We start from the raw sequence: 12,150 nt of genomic DNA on the forward strand, positions 1-12,150 counted from the left end.
GCTCAGGTAGGCACAACCGTTGCAGTAATGCCGTGGAGTCTTTCACGACTCGAGGAAACTTCAAGGAAGAGCAGCAGAAGGTGGCAGGCCTCACGATCTGGGAACGTGGCTCCGAGAGACACGGTCTTCGCGAGCACGAGTTAAACGGTGGACGGAAGAGCGACTTCTGTGGATCTGGGATCAGCAGAACCAGTATTCGTGGCTGAAGGATGCACAACCGTTGCAGTAACGCCGTGGAGTCTTTGACGACTGGAGGAAACTTCAAGGAAGAGCAGGAGAAGGTGGCAGATTTCACGATCTGGGAACGTGGCTCCGGGAGACACGGCCTTCGCGAGATCGAGGTAAACAGCGGATGGAAGAGCGACTTCTGTGGATCTAGGATCAGCAGAGCTCGTCTTCGTGGCTCAGGGAGGCATAACCGTTGCAGTAACGCCGTGGAGTTTTTCACGACTCGAGGAAACTTCAAGGAAGAGCAGCAGAAGGTGGCAGGCCTGACGATGTGGGAACGTGGCTCCGGAAGAACCGGCATTCGCGAGCTCGAGTTAAACGGTGGACGGAAGAGCGACTTCTGTGGATCTGGGATCAGCAGAACTCGTCTTTGTGGTTTAGGTAGGTACACCTGTTGCAGTAACGCCGTGGAGTCTTTGACGACTCGAGGAAACTTCAAGGAAGAGCAGCAGAAGGTGGCAGGCTTCACGATCTGGGAACGTGTCTCCGGAAGACATGGCCTTCGTGAGCTCGAGATAAACGGCGCATGGAAGAGCGACTTCTGTGGATCTAGGATCAGCAGAGCTCGTCTTCGTGGCTCAGGGAGGCACAACCGTTGCAGTAATGCCGTGGAGTCTTTCACGACTCGACGAAACCTCAAATAAGAGCAGCAGAAGGTGGCACGCCTCACGATCTGGGAACGTAGCTCCGGGAGACATGGACTTCGTGAGCTCGAGGTAAACGGCGGACGGAAGAGCGACTTCTGTGGATCTGAGATCAGCAGAGCTTGTCTTCGTAGCTCAGGGAGGCACAACCGTTGCAGTAACGCCGTGCAGTCTTTCACGACTCGAGGAAACTTGAAGGAAGAGCAGCAGAAGGTGGCAGCTAGGACTCACGGCCTGGGAACGTGGATCCGGGAACACGGCCTTCGCGAGCTCGAGGTAAAGGCCGGACGGAAGAGCGACTTCTGGGGATCTGGGATCAGCAGAACCCGTCTTTGTGGCTCAGGTAGGTACAACCGTTGCAGTAACGCCGTGGAGTCTTTGACGACTCGAGGAAACTTCAAGGAAGAGCAGCAGAAGGTGGCAGACCTCACGATCTGGGAACGTGGCTCCGAGAGACACGGTCTTCGCGAGCACGAGGTAAACGGCAGACGGAAGAACGGCTTCTGTGGATCTCGCATCCGCAGAACTCATCTTCGTTGCTCAGGGAGGCACAACCGTTGCAGTAACGCCATGGAGTCTTTGACGACTCAAGGAAACTTCAAGGAAGAGCAGCCGAAGGTGGCAGGTCTCATGATTTGGGAACGTGGCTCCGGAAGACACGGCCTTCGCGAGCTCGAGGTAAACGGCGGACGGAAGAGCGACTTCTGGGGATCTAGGATCAGCAGAGCTCGTCTTCGTGGCTCAGGGAGGCACAACCGTTGCAGTAATGCCGTGGAGTCTTTCACGACTCGAGGAAACTTCAATCAAGAGCAGCAGAAGGTGGCAGGCCTCAAGATCTGGGAACGTGGCTCCGGGAGACACGGCCTACGTGAGCTCGAGGTAAACGGCGGTCGGAAGAACGACGTCTGTAGATCTGGGATCAGCAGAACTCGTCTTCCTGGCTCAAGGAGGCACAACCGTTGCAGTAACGCCGTGGAGTCTTGACGACTCGAGGAAACTTCAAGGAAGAGCAGCAGAAGGTGGCAGGCCTCACGATCTGGGAAGGTGGCACCAGAAGACACGGCCTTCGCGAGCTCGAGGTAAACGGTGGACGGAAGAGCGACTTCTGTGGATCTGGGATCAGCAGTGCTCGTCCTCGTGGCTCAGGGAGGTATAACCGTTGCAGTAACGCCGTGGAATCTGTCACAACTCGAGGAAACTTCAAGGAAGAGCAACAGAAGGTGGCAGGCCTCACGATCTGGGAATGTGGCTCCGGAACACCCGGCTTTCGCGAGCTCGAGTTAAACGGTGGACGGAAGAGCGACTTCTGTTAATCTGGGATCAGGAGAGCTCGTCTTCGTGCTCAGGGAGGCATAACCGTTGCAGTAACGCCATGGAGTCTTTCACGACTCGAGGAAACTTCAAGGAAGAGCAGCAGAAGGTGGCAGGCCTCACGATCTCGGAACGTGCCTCCGGGAGACACGGCCTTCGCGAGCTCGAGACAAACGGTGGTCGGAAGAGCGACTTCTGTGGATCTTGGATCAGCAGAACTCGCCTTCGTGGTTCAAGGAGGCACAATGGTTGCAGTAACACCGTGGAGTCTTTGACGACTCGAGGAAACTTCAAGGAAGTGCAGCAGAAGGTGGCAAGCCTCACGATCTGTGAACATGGCTCCGGGAGACACGGCCTTCGCAAGCTCGAGGTAAACGGCGGACGGAAGAGCGACTTCTGTAGATCTTGGATCAGCAGAGCTCGTCTTCGTAGCTCAGGGAGGCACAACCGTTGCAGTAACGCCGTGGAGTCTTTCACGACTCGAGGAAACTTCAAGGAAGAGCAGCAGAAGGTGGCAGGACTCACGGCCTGGGAACGTGGATCCTGGAGACACGGCCTTCGCGAGCTCGAGGTAAACGCCTGACGGAAGAGCGACTTCTGGGGATCTGGGATCAGCAGAACTCGTCTTTGTGGCTCAGGTAGGCACAACCGTTGCAGTAACGCCGTGGAGTCTTTGACGACTCGAGGAAACTTCAAGGAAGAGCAGCAGAAGGTGGCAGGCCTCACGATCTGGGAACGTGGCTCCGGAAGACACGGCCTTCGCGAGCTCGAGGTAAACGGCGGACGGAAGAGCGACTTCTGTGGATCTAGGATCAGCAGAGCTCGTCTTCGTGGCTCAGGGAGGCACAACCGTTGCAGTAATGCCGTGGAGTCTTTCACGACTCGAGGAAACTTCAAGGAAGAGCAGCAGAAGGTGGCAGGCCTCAAGATCTCTGAACGTGGATCGGGGAGACACGGCCTTCGCGAGCTCGAGGTATTTAATGATTTCTTCAAATCTGTATTCACCGCGGAGCCTCCGATTTCGCTTCGACCATCGCCAGAGAAATACGCAGCAATGGAGCCTATATTAATTTCCATGGAAGGTATAATAAAGCTTCTTGATAACATAGAAGAATGTAAAGCTACAGGACCGGATGGTATATCTCCTAGAATTTTCAAAAACTGCTCTCGAGAGGTAGCTAAATACCTTTTTGTAATATTCAACAAGTCTCTCAGTGAAGGCAAGTTACCTGACGACTGGAAGCTAGCGCACGTAGTACCAATTTTTAAAAAAGGTAGCAAAGCAGACGTGTGTAATAATAGACCTATATCTCTCACCCCACAGTGTTGTAAGACTTTCGAGCACATTATTTATACGGCCTTAATTAAGCACATTACATCACTAGGATTGCTAAATACTCAACAGCACGGATTTCGAAAAGGTTTTTCTTGCACAACTCAGCTACTCGAATTTTACCACGATATAGCCTCCAGTCTCGATTGTAGAGGACAGATTGATTGTTTATTTTTAGATTTTCAGAAGGCCTTTGACACTGTCTCGCATCAGCTATTAATACAGAAACTTGTTTACATTAATATTGATAACTCTGTTAAAAAATGGATAATGGACTATTTAACATCACGGAAACAGCAAGTTGTTCTGAATGGTAAATGTTCTCCGTGTGTTGATGTAGCGTCTGGGGTTCCACAGGGTTCCGTACTCGGACCTCTGCTCTTCCTTATTTTTATTAATGATATTTCTAATGAAATCAAGTCCATTGTACGTCTGTTCGCTGATGATTGTGCACTGTACTATAATGTGGAAAGTGGGGCGGATTGCATAGAGATGCAGGAAGATCTACATCGTATCAAAATGTGGTGCAGTTTAAACAGAATGAATTTGAACTTTAATAAATGCGTGCATGTCAGCTTCACAAAAAAGTTAATAAACTGCGGTATCGCTACTATCTAGATAATCAAGTTGTTCGCCAGGAATCTTCGTATAAGTATCTCGGAGTGACATTATCTGAGGATGGATCATGGTCCGAGCACATTGACTGCATTGTGCGCAAGGCCGGAGCTTCGCTTGGTTTCCTTCGAAGGAATCTCAAGCACGTGGGAAGTCACGTCAAAGAGGCTGCATGCAAAGCCTACGTAAGGCCATTACATGAGTACGCCTGCCCTGTGTGGGATCCGTCCCATTCCGTACGAATAAAAGCGTTGGAACGCAATCAGTCTAGCGCTGCAAGGTATGTCCTGGGGCGGTACAATCGGTTTGATAGTGCAACGGAATTAAAAAGAAATCTAGGATGTACTCCTCTAAGCGAACGCCGCAAGAATCTTCGTCTCAAGCTTTTTTACACTATATATCATAACCAAACTGGAATCAAGGCCTCATCATATCTGCGTCTTCCATATTACTTATCCACCCGAAGAGACCATGTGTTCAAAGTTCGGGAATATGCCCCCAGGACTAACCTTTTTAAGTTTTCTTTCTTTCCGAGGACCATATCGGAGTGGAATCTGTTACCGGCTGAGGTTGTGAGCCAAAACTCTGTTGATTTGTTTTTCTCTGTATTATGCCCCTCGCAATAATGCCAATGGCGCTGCGAGTTTTGTTTGAATAAAGAATAAAGAATAAAACGCCGGACGGTAGAGCGACTTCTGTGGATCTGGGATCAGCAGAACTCGTCTTTGTGGTTTAGGTAGGCACACCCGTTGCAGTAACGCCGTGGAGTCTTTGGCGACTCAAGGAAACTTCAAGGAAGAGCAGCAGAAGGTGGCAGCCCTCACGATCTGGGAACGTGACTCCGGAAGACATGGCCTTCGCGAGCTCGAGGTAAACGGCGGACGGAAGAGCGACTTCTGTGGATCTAGGATCAGCAGAGCTCGTCTTCGTGGCTCAGGGAGGCACAACCGTTGCAGTAATGCCGTGGAGTCTTTCACGACTCGAGGAAACTTCAAGGAAGAGCAGCAGAAGGTGGCAGGCCTCACGATCTCGGAACGTGCCTCCGGGAGACACGGCCTTCGCGAGCTCGAGACAAACGGCGGTCGGAAGAGCGACTTCTGTGGATCTGGGAGGAGCAGAGCTCGTCTTCGTGGCTCAGGGAGGCATAACCGTTGCAGTAATGCCGTGGAGTCTTTGAAGACTCGAGGAAACTTCAACGAAGAGCAGCAGAAGGTAGCAGGCCTCACGATCTGGGGATGTGGATCCGGGAGACACGGCCTTCGCGAGCTCGAAGTAAACGGCGGACGGAAGAGCGACTTCTGTGGATCTGGGATCAGCAGAGCTCGTCTTCGTGGCTCAGGGAGGCACAACCGTTGCAGTAACGCCGTGGAGTTTTTGACGACTCGAGGAAACTTCGAGGAAGAGCAGGAGAAGGTAGCAGGCCTCACGATCTGGGGACGTGGATCCGGGAGACACGGACTTCACGAGCTCGAGGTAAACGGCGGACGGAAGAGCGACTTCTGTGGATCTGGGATCAGCAGAACTCGTCTTTGTGGCTCAGGGAGGCACAACCGTTGCAATAACGCCTTGGAGTCTTTGACAACTCGAGGAAACTGGATGGAACAACAGCAGAAGGTGGCAGTCCTCACGATCTGGGAACGTGGCTCCTGGAAACACGGCCGTCGCGAGCTCGAGGTAAACGGATGACGGAAGAGCGACTTCTGTGGATCTGGGATCAGCAGAGCTCGTCTTCGTGGCTCAGGGAGGCATAACCGTTGCAATAACGCCGTGGAGTCTTTCACGACTCGAGGAAACTTCAAGGAAGAGCAGCAGAACGTGGCAGGCTTCACGATCTGGGAACGTGGCTCCGGAAAACACAGCCTTCGAGACCTGGCGGTAAACTGCGGACGGAAGAGCGACTTCTGTGGATCTGGGATCAGCAGGAGCTCGTCTTCGTGGCTCAGGGAGGCACAACCGTTGCAGAAATGCCGTGGAGTCTTTCACGACTCGACGAAACCTCAAGTAAGAGCAGCAGAAGGTGGCACCCTCACGATCTGGGAACGTAGCTCCGGGAGACACGGCCTTCGTGAGCTCGAGGTAAACGGCGGACGGAAGAGCGACTTCTGTGGATCTGAGATCAGCAGAACTTGTCTTCGTAGCTCAGGGAGGCACAACCGTTGCAGTAACGCCGTGCAGTTTTTCACGACTCGAGGAAACTTCAAGGAAGAGCAGCAGAAGGTGGCAGGACTCACGGCCTGGGAACGTGGGTCCGGGAGACACGGCCTTCGCGAGCTCGAAGTAAACGCCGGACGGAAGAGCGACTTCTGGGGATCTGGGATCAGCAGAAGTAGTCTTTGTGGCTCAGGTAGGCACAACCGTTGCAGTAAGGCCGTGGCGTCTTCGACGACTCGAGGAAACTTCAAGGAAGAGCAGCAGAAGGTGGCAGACCTCACGATCTGGGAAAGTGGCTCCGAGAGACACGGTCTTCGCGAGCACGAGGTAAACGGCGGATGGAAGAACGGATTCTGTGGATCTCGCATGCGCAGAACTCATCTTCGTTGCTCAGGGAGGCACAACCGTTGCAGTAACGCCATGGAGTCTTTGACGACACAAGGAAACTTCAAGGAAGAGCAGCAGAAGGTGACAGGTCTCATGATCTGGGAACGTGGCTCCGGAAGACACGGCCTTCGCGAGCTCGAGGTAAACGGCGGACGGAAGAGCGACTTCTGTGGATCTAGGATCAGCAGAGCTCGTCTTCGTGGCTCAGGGAGGCACAACCGCTGCAGTAATGCCGTGGAGTCTTTCACGACTCAAGGAAACTTCAAGGAAGAGCAGCAGAAGATGGCAGGTCTCATGATCTGGGAACGTGGCTCCGGTAGACACGGCCTTCGCGAGCTCGTAGTAAACGGCGGACGGAAGAGCGACTTCTGTGGATCTAGGATCAGCAGAGCTCGTCTTCGTGGCTCAGGGAGGCACAACCGTTGCAGTAATGCCGTGGAGTCTTTCACGACTCGAGGAAACTTCAATCAAGAGCAGCCGAAGGTGGGAGGCTTCACGATCTGGGAACGTGGCTCCGGGAGACACGGCCTACGTGAGCTCGAGATAAACGGTGGTCGGAAGAACGACGTCTGTGGATCTGGGATCAGCAGAACTCGTCTTCGTGGCTCAAGGAGGCACAACCGTTGCAGTAACGCCGTGGAGTCTTGACGACTCGAGGAAACTTCAAGGAAGAGCAGCAGAAGGTGGCAGGCCTCACGATCTGGGACCGTGGCTCCGGAAGACACGGCCTTCGCGAGCTCGAGGTAAACGGCGTACGGAAGAGCGACTTCTGTGGATCTAGGATCAGCAGAGCTCGTCTTCGTGGCTCAGGGAGGCACAACCGCTGCAGTAATGCCGTGGAGTCTTTCACGACTCGAGGAAACTTCAAGGAAGAGCAGCAGAAGGTGGCAGGCCTCACGATCTGGGACGTGGCTCCAGGAGACACGGCCTTCGCGAGCTCGAGATAAACGGTGGTCGGAAGAACGACGTCTGTGGATCTGGGATCAGCAGAACTCGTCTTCGTGGCTCAAGGAGGCACAACCGTTGCAGTAACGCCGTGGAGTCTTTCACGACTCGAGGAAACTTCAAGGAAGAGCAGCAGAAGGTGGCAGGTCTCATGATCTGGGAACGTGGCTCCGGAAGACACGGCCTTCGCGAGCTCGAGGTAAACGGCGGACGGAAGAGCGACTTCTGTGGATCTAGGATCAGCTGAGCTCGTCTTCGTGGCTCAGGGAGGCACAACCGTTGCAGTAATGCCGTGGAGTCTTTCACGACTCGAGAAAACTTCAATCAAGAGCAGCAGAAGGTGGGAGGCCTCACGATCTGGGGATGTGGATCCGGGAGACACGGCCTTCGCGAGCTCGAGGTAAACGGCGGACGGAAGAGCGACTTCTGTGGATCTGGGATCAGCAGAGCTCGTCTTCGTGGCTCAGGGAGGCACAACCGTTGCAGTAACGCCGTGGAGTCTTTGACGACTCGAGGAAACTTCAAGGAAGAGCAGCAGAACGTGGCAGGCTTCACGATCTGGGAACGTGTCTCCGGAAAACACGGCCTTCGAGAGCTGGAGGTAAACGGCGGACGGAAGAGCGACTTCTGTGGATCTGGGATCAGCAGAGCTCGTCTTCGTGGCTCAGGGAGGCACAACCGTTGCAGTAACGCCCTGGAGTCTTTGACGACTCGAGGAAACTGGACGGAACAACAGCAGAAGGTGGCAGTCCTCACGATCTGGGAACGTGGCTCCGGGAAAAACGGCCATTGCGAGCTCGAGGTAAACGGAGGACGGAAGAGCGACTTGTGTGGATCTGGGATCAGCAGAACTCGTCTTCGTGGCTCAGGGAGGCACAACCCTTGCAGTAACGCCATGGAGTCTTTGACGATTCGAGGAAACTAAAAGGAAGAGCAGCAGAAGGTGGCGGGCTTCACGATCTGGGGACGTGGATCCGGGAGACACGGCCTTCGCGAGCTCGAGGTAAACGGCGGACGGAAGAGCGACTTCTGTTGATCTAGGATCAGCAGAACTCTTCTTCATGGCTCAGGGAGGCGCAACTTTTGCAGTAATGCCGTGGAGTCTTTGACGACTCGGGGAAACTTCAAGGAAGAGCAGAAGAACGTGGCAGGCTTCACGATCTGGGAGCGTGGCTCCGGAAGACCCGGCTTTCGCGAGCTCGAGTTAAACGGTGTACGGAAGAGCGACTTCTGTGGATCTTGGATCAGCAGAGCTCGTCTTCCTGGCTCAGGGAGGCATAACCGTGGCAGTAACGCCGTGGAGTCTTTCACAACTCGAGGAAACTTCAAGGAAGAGAAGCAGAACGTGGCAGGCTTCACGATCTGCGAACGTGGCTCCGGAAGACACGGCCTTCGACAGCTCGAGGTAAACGGCGGACGGAAGAGTGACTTTTGTTGATCTGGGATCAGCAGAAATCGTCTTCGTGGCTCAGGGAGGCACACCCGTTGCAGTAACGCCGTGGAGTCTTTGACGACTCGAGGAAACTTCAGAGCAGCAGAAGGTAGCAGGCCTCACGATCTGGGGACGTGGATCCGGGAGACACGGCCTTCGCGAGCTCGAGGTAAACGGCGGACGGAAAAGCGACTTTTGTTGATCTGGGATCAGCAGAAATCGTCTTTGTGGCTCAGGGAGGCACAGCCGTTGCACTAACGGCATGCAGTTATTGACTACTCGATGAAACTTCAAGGAAGAGCAGCAGAAGGTGGCAGGCCTCACGATCTGGGAACGTGGCTCCGGAAGACACGACCTTCGCGAACTCGAGGTAAATGGCGGACGGAAGAGCGACTTCTGTGGATCTGGGATCATCAGAACTCGTCTTCGTGGCTCAAGGAGGCACAACCGTTGTAGTAACGCCGTGGAGTCTTTGACGACTCGAGGAAACTTCAAGGAAAAGCAGCAGAAGGTGGCAGGCCTCACGATCTTGGAACGTGGCTCCGGAAGACACGACCTTCGCGAGCTCGAGGTAAACGGCGGACGGAAGAGCGACTTCTGTTGATCTGGGATCGGCAGAACTCTTCTTCATGGCTCAGGGAGGCACAACTGTTGCAGTAACGCCGCGGAGTCTTCGACGACTCGAGGAAACTTCACGAAAGAGCAGCAGAAGGTGGCAGTCCTCAAGATCTGGGATCGGCGGACCTGGCAACGTGGCTCCGGGAGACGAGGCCTTCGCAAGCTCGAGGTAAACGGCGGAGGGATGAGCGACTTCTGCGGATCTGGGATCAGCAGAGCTTGTCTTCGTGGCTCAGGGAGGCATAACCGTTTCAGTAATGCCATGGAGTCTTTGACGACACGAGGAAACTTCAAGGAAGAGCAGCAGAAGGTGGGAAGCCTCACGATCTGGGAACGGGGCTCCGGGAGTGTCACGGAGCGCCATATTTTCGAGAGTTCGAGGGGTTTTTGACGCCAAATAACGGCCGCCAACAACGTGGTGCACTCACTCTGAGGCGTACAATTTCGATTAGCGACTGCCACGGAGCGACATATTTTTGAGAGTTGTTTTGACGCTGATTAGCGACACGCCGAATTACGGGCGTCAAAAGCGTCGTGGCCTCACGGGCGGCATCTCGATTCGAGACGCGACACGCCAATTACGGACCCCGAAGTGTGCGTGTACGGCCACGTGGTAGTGCCGGGCTCGACCTTGGCCCTTGACCTTGGGAGAGAGGAGAAATTGCCGTTTTTCGTCCATGGTGAAAAGGACGCGGCCAAGAGTGTTGGGAGCTAAGAGCCGTGAATTAGGAGAACTCTAGATACCGGCAGTTTCCCTACATAGGGAACTAGGGAAAGGAGAGGCTATTTAAGCGCAGGTTTTGGGCCCTGCTGATTAGTCAAGAAGTCGGGGGGGCTAGTGCCGTCCAGTATCGCCTGGGCCGCCTGGCCACGTCGGAACACCGAGGAACTTGTTGACGTACGAGACGTCAAACCAGCGTCTGCAACGAAGCTCACGGTAGTTCGCCTCAAGTTAGCTCAACCTGCTTGAGAGAAGACGTCAAATCTATACTCCCGAGAAACCCAGCTCAGCAATTCGGATCCACCTCCACAAGACCGGACCGCCAGCATTCTTCGGGAAAGCTTTGTGCATCGTCTTCACGGTGGTGGACTTGCTGCTGCTGCCCGGCCACGCGTATGACATCGTTTGTTTTTATTTGAACTTTGATTTCTTTTTAACTTTGCTTTAGTGACATACTGTTAAGTGTATTCTTGTGTATTTGATCCTCGCACTGTTTCATTTTTATATCTACTATTAATTGCTCGTATTTATTTTTCTTCATCATTGTGTTATATAAGTTCAGTTGTGTTAGTTTGTCTAGTGCAATTTAATTAATAATTCGTGTATATTTGTCAGCCGATAAATATCTTGTTTTTTGTTTACTCCCGACTCTGACTCTCTTCACTGTGTTCGCTTGAGTACGGAACGACCAACCAGCTTGTCTACCCCGTCGATCGACTTCGCGCCTACGACGAATCGGGGACAGCTGTGACAGGGAGACACGGCCTTCGCGAGCTCGAGGTAAAAGGCGGACGGAAGAGCGACCTCTGTGGATGTAGGATCACAGCTCGTCTAGGATGAAGCTCGTCTTCGTGGCGCAGGGAGACACAACCGTTGCAGTAACGCCGTGGAGTCTTTGACGACTCGAAGAAACTTCAAGGAAGAGCAGCCGAAGTTGGCAGGCCTCACGATCTGGGAACGTGGCTCCGGGAGACACGGCCTTCGCGAGCTCGAGGTAAACGGCGTACCGAAGAGCGACTTCTGTGGATCTGGGATCAGCAGAGCTCGTCTTCGTGGCTCAGGGAGGCACAGCCGTTGCAGTAACTCCGTGGAGTCTTTGACGACTCGAGGAAACTTCAAGGAAGAGCAGCAGAAGGTGGCAGGTTTCACGATCTGGGAACGTGGCTCCGGGAGACACGGCCTTCGCGAACTCGAGGTAAACGGTGGTCGGAAGAGCGACTTCTGTGGATCTGGGATCACCAGAACTCGTCTTTGTGGCTCAGGGAGGCACAACCGTTGCAGTAACGCCGTGGAGTCTTTGACGACTCGAGAAACTGGAAGGAACAAAAGCAGAAGGTGGCAGTCCTCACGATCTGATCGGCGGACCTGGAACGTGGCTCCGGGAAGCACGGCCTTCGCAAGCTCGAGGTAAACGGCGGACGGAAGAGCGACTTCTGTGGTTCTGGGATCAGCAGAGCTCGTCTTCGTGGCTCAGGGGGGCAAAATCGTTGCAGCAACACCGTGGAGTCTTTCACGACTCCAGGAAACTTCAAAGAAGAGCAGCAGAAGGTGGCAGGCCTCACGAGCTGGGAACATGGCTCAAGGAGACACGGCCTTCGCGAGCTCGATGAAAACGGCGGATGGAAGCGCGACTTCTGCGGATCTGGGATTAGCAGAAGCTCTCTTTGTGGCTCAGGGAGACACAACCGTTGCAGTAACGCCCTGGAGTCTTTGACGACTCAAGGAAACTGGAAGGAACAACAGCAGAAGGTGGCAGTCCTCACGA

This window comes from Dermacentor silvarum, chromosome 4 (genome assembly GCF_013339745.2).
Source record: "Dermacentor silvarum isolate Dsil-2018 chromosome 4, BIME_Dsil_1.4, whole genome shotgun sequence".
NCBI classification, from domain to species: Eukaryota; Metazoa; Arthropoda; class Arachnida; order Ixodida; family Ixodidae; genus Dermacentor; species Dermacentor silvarum.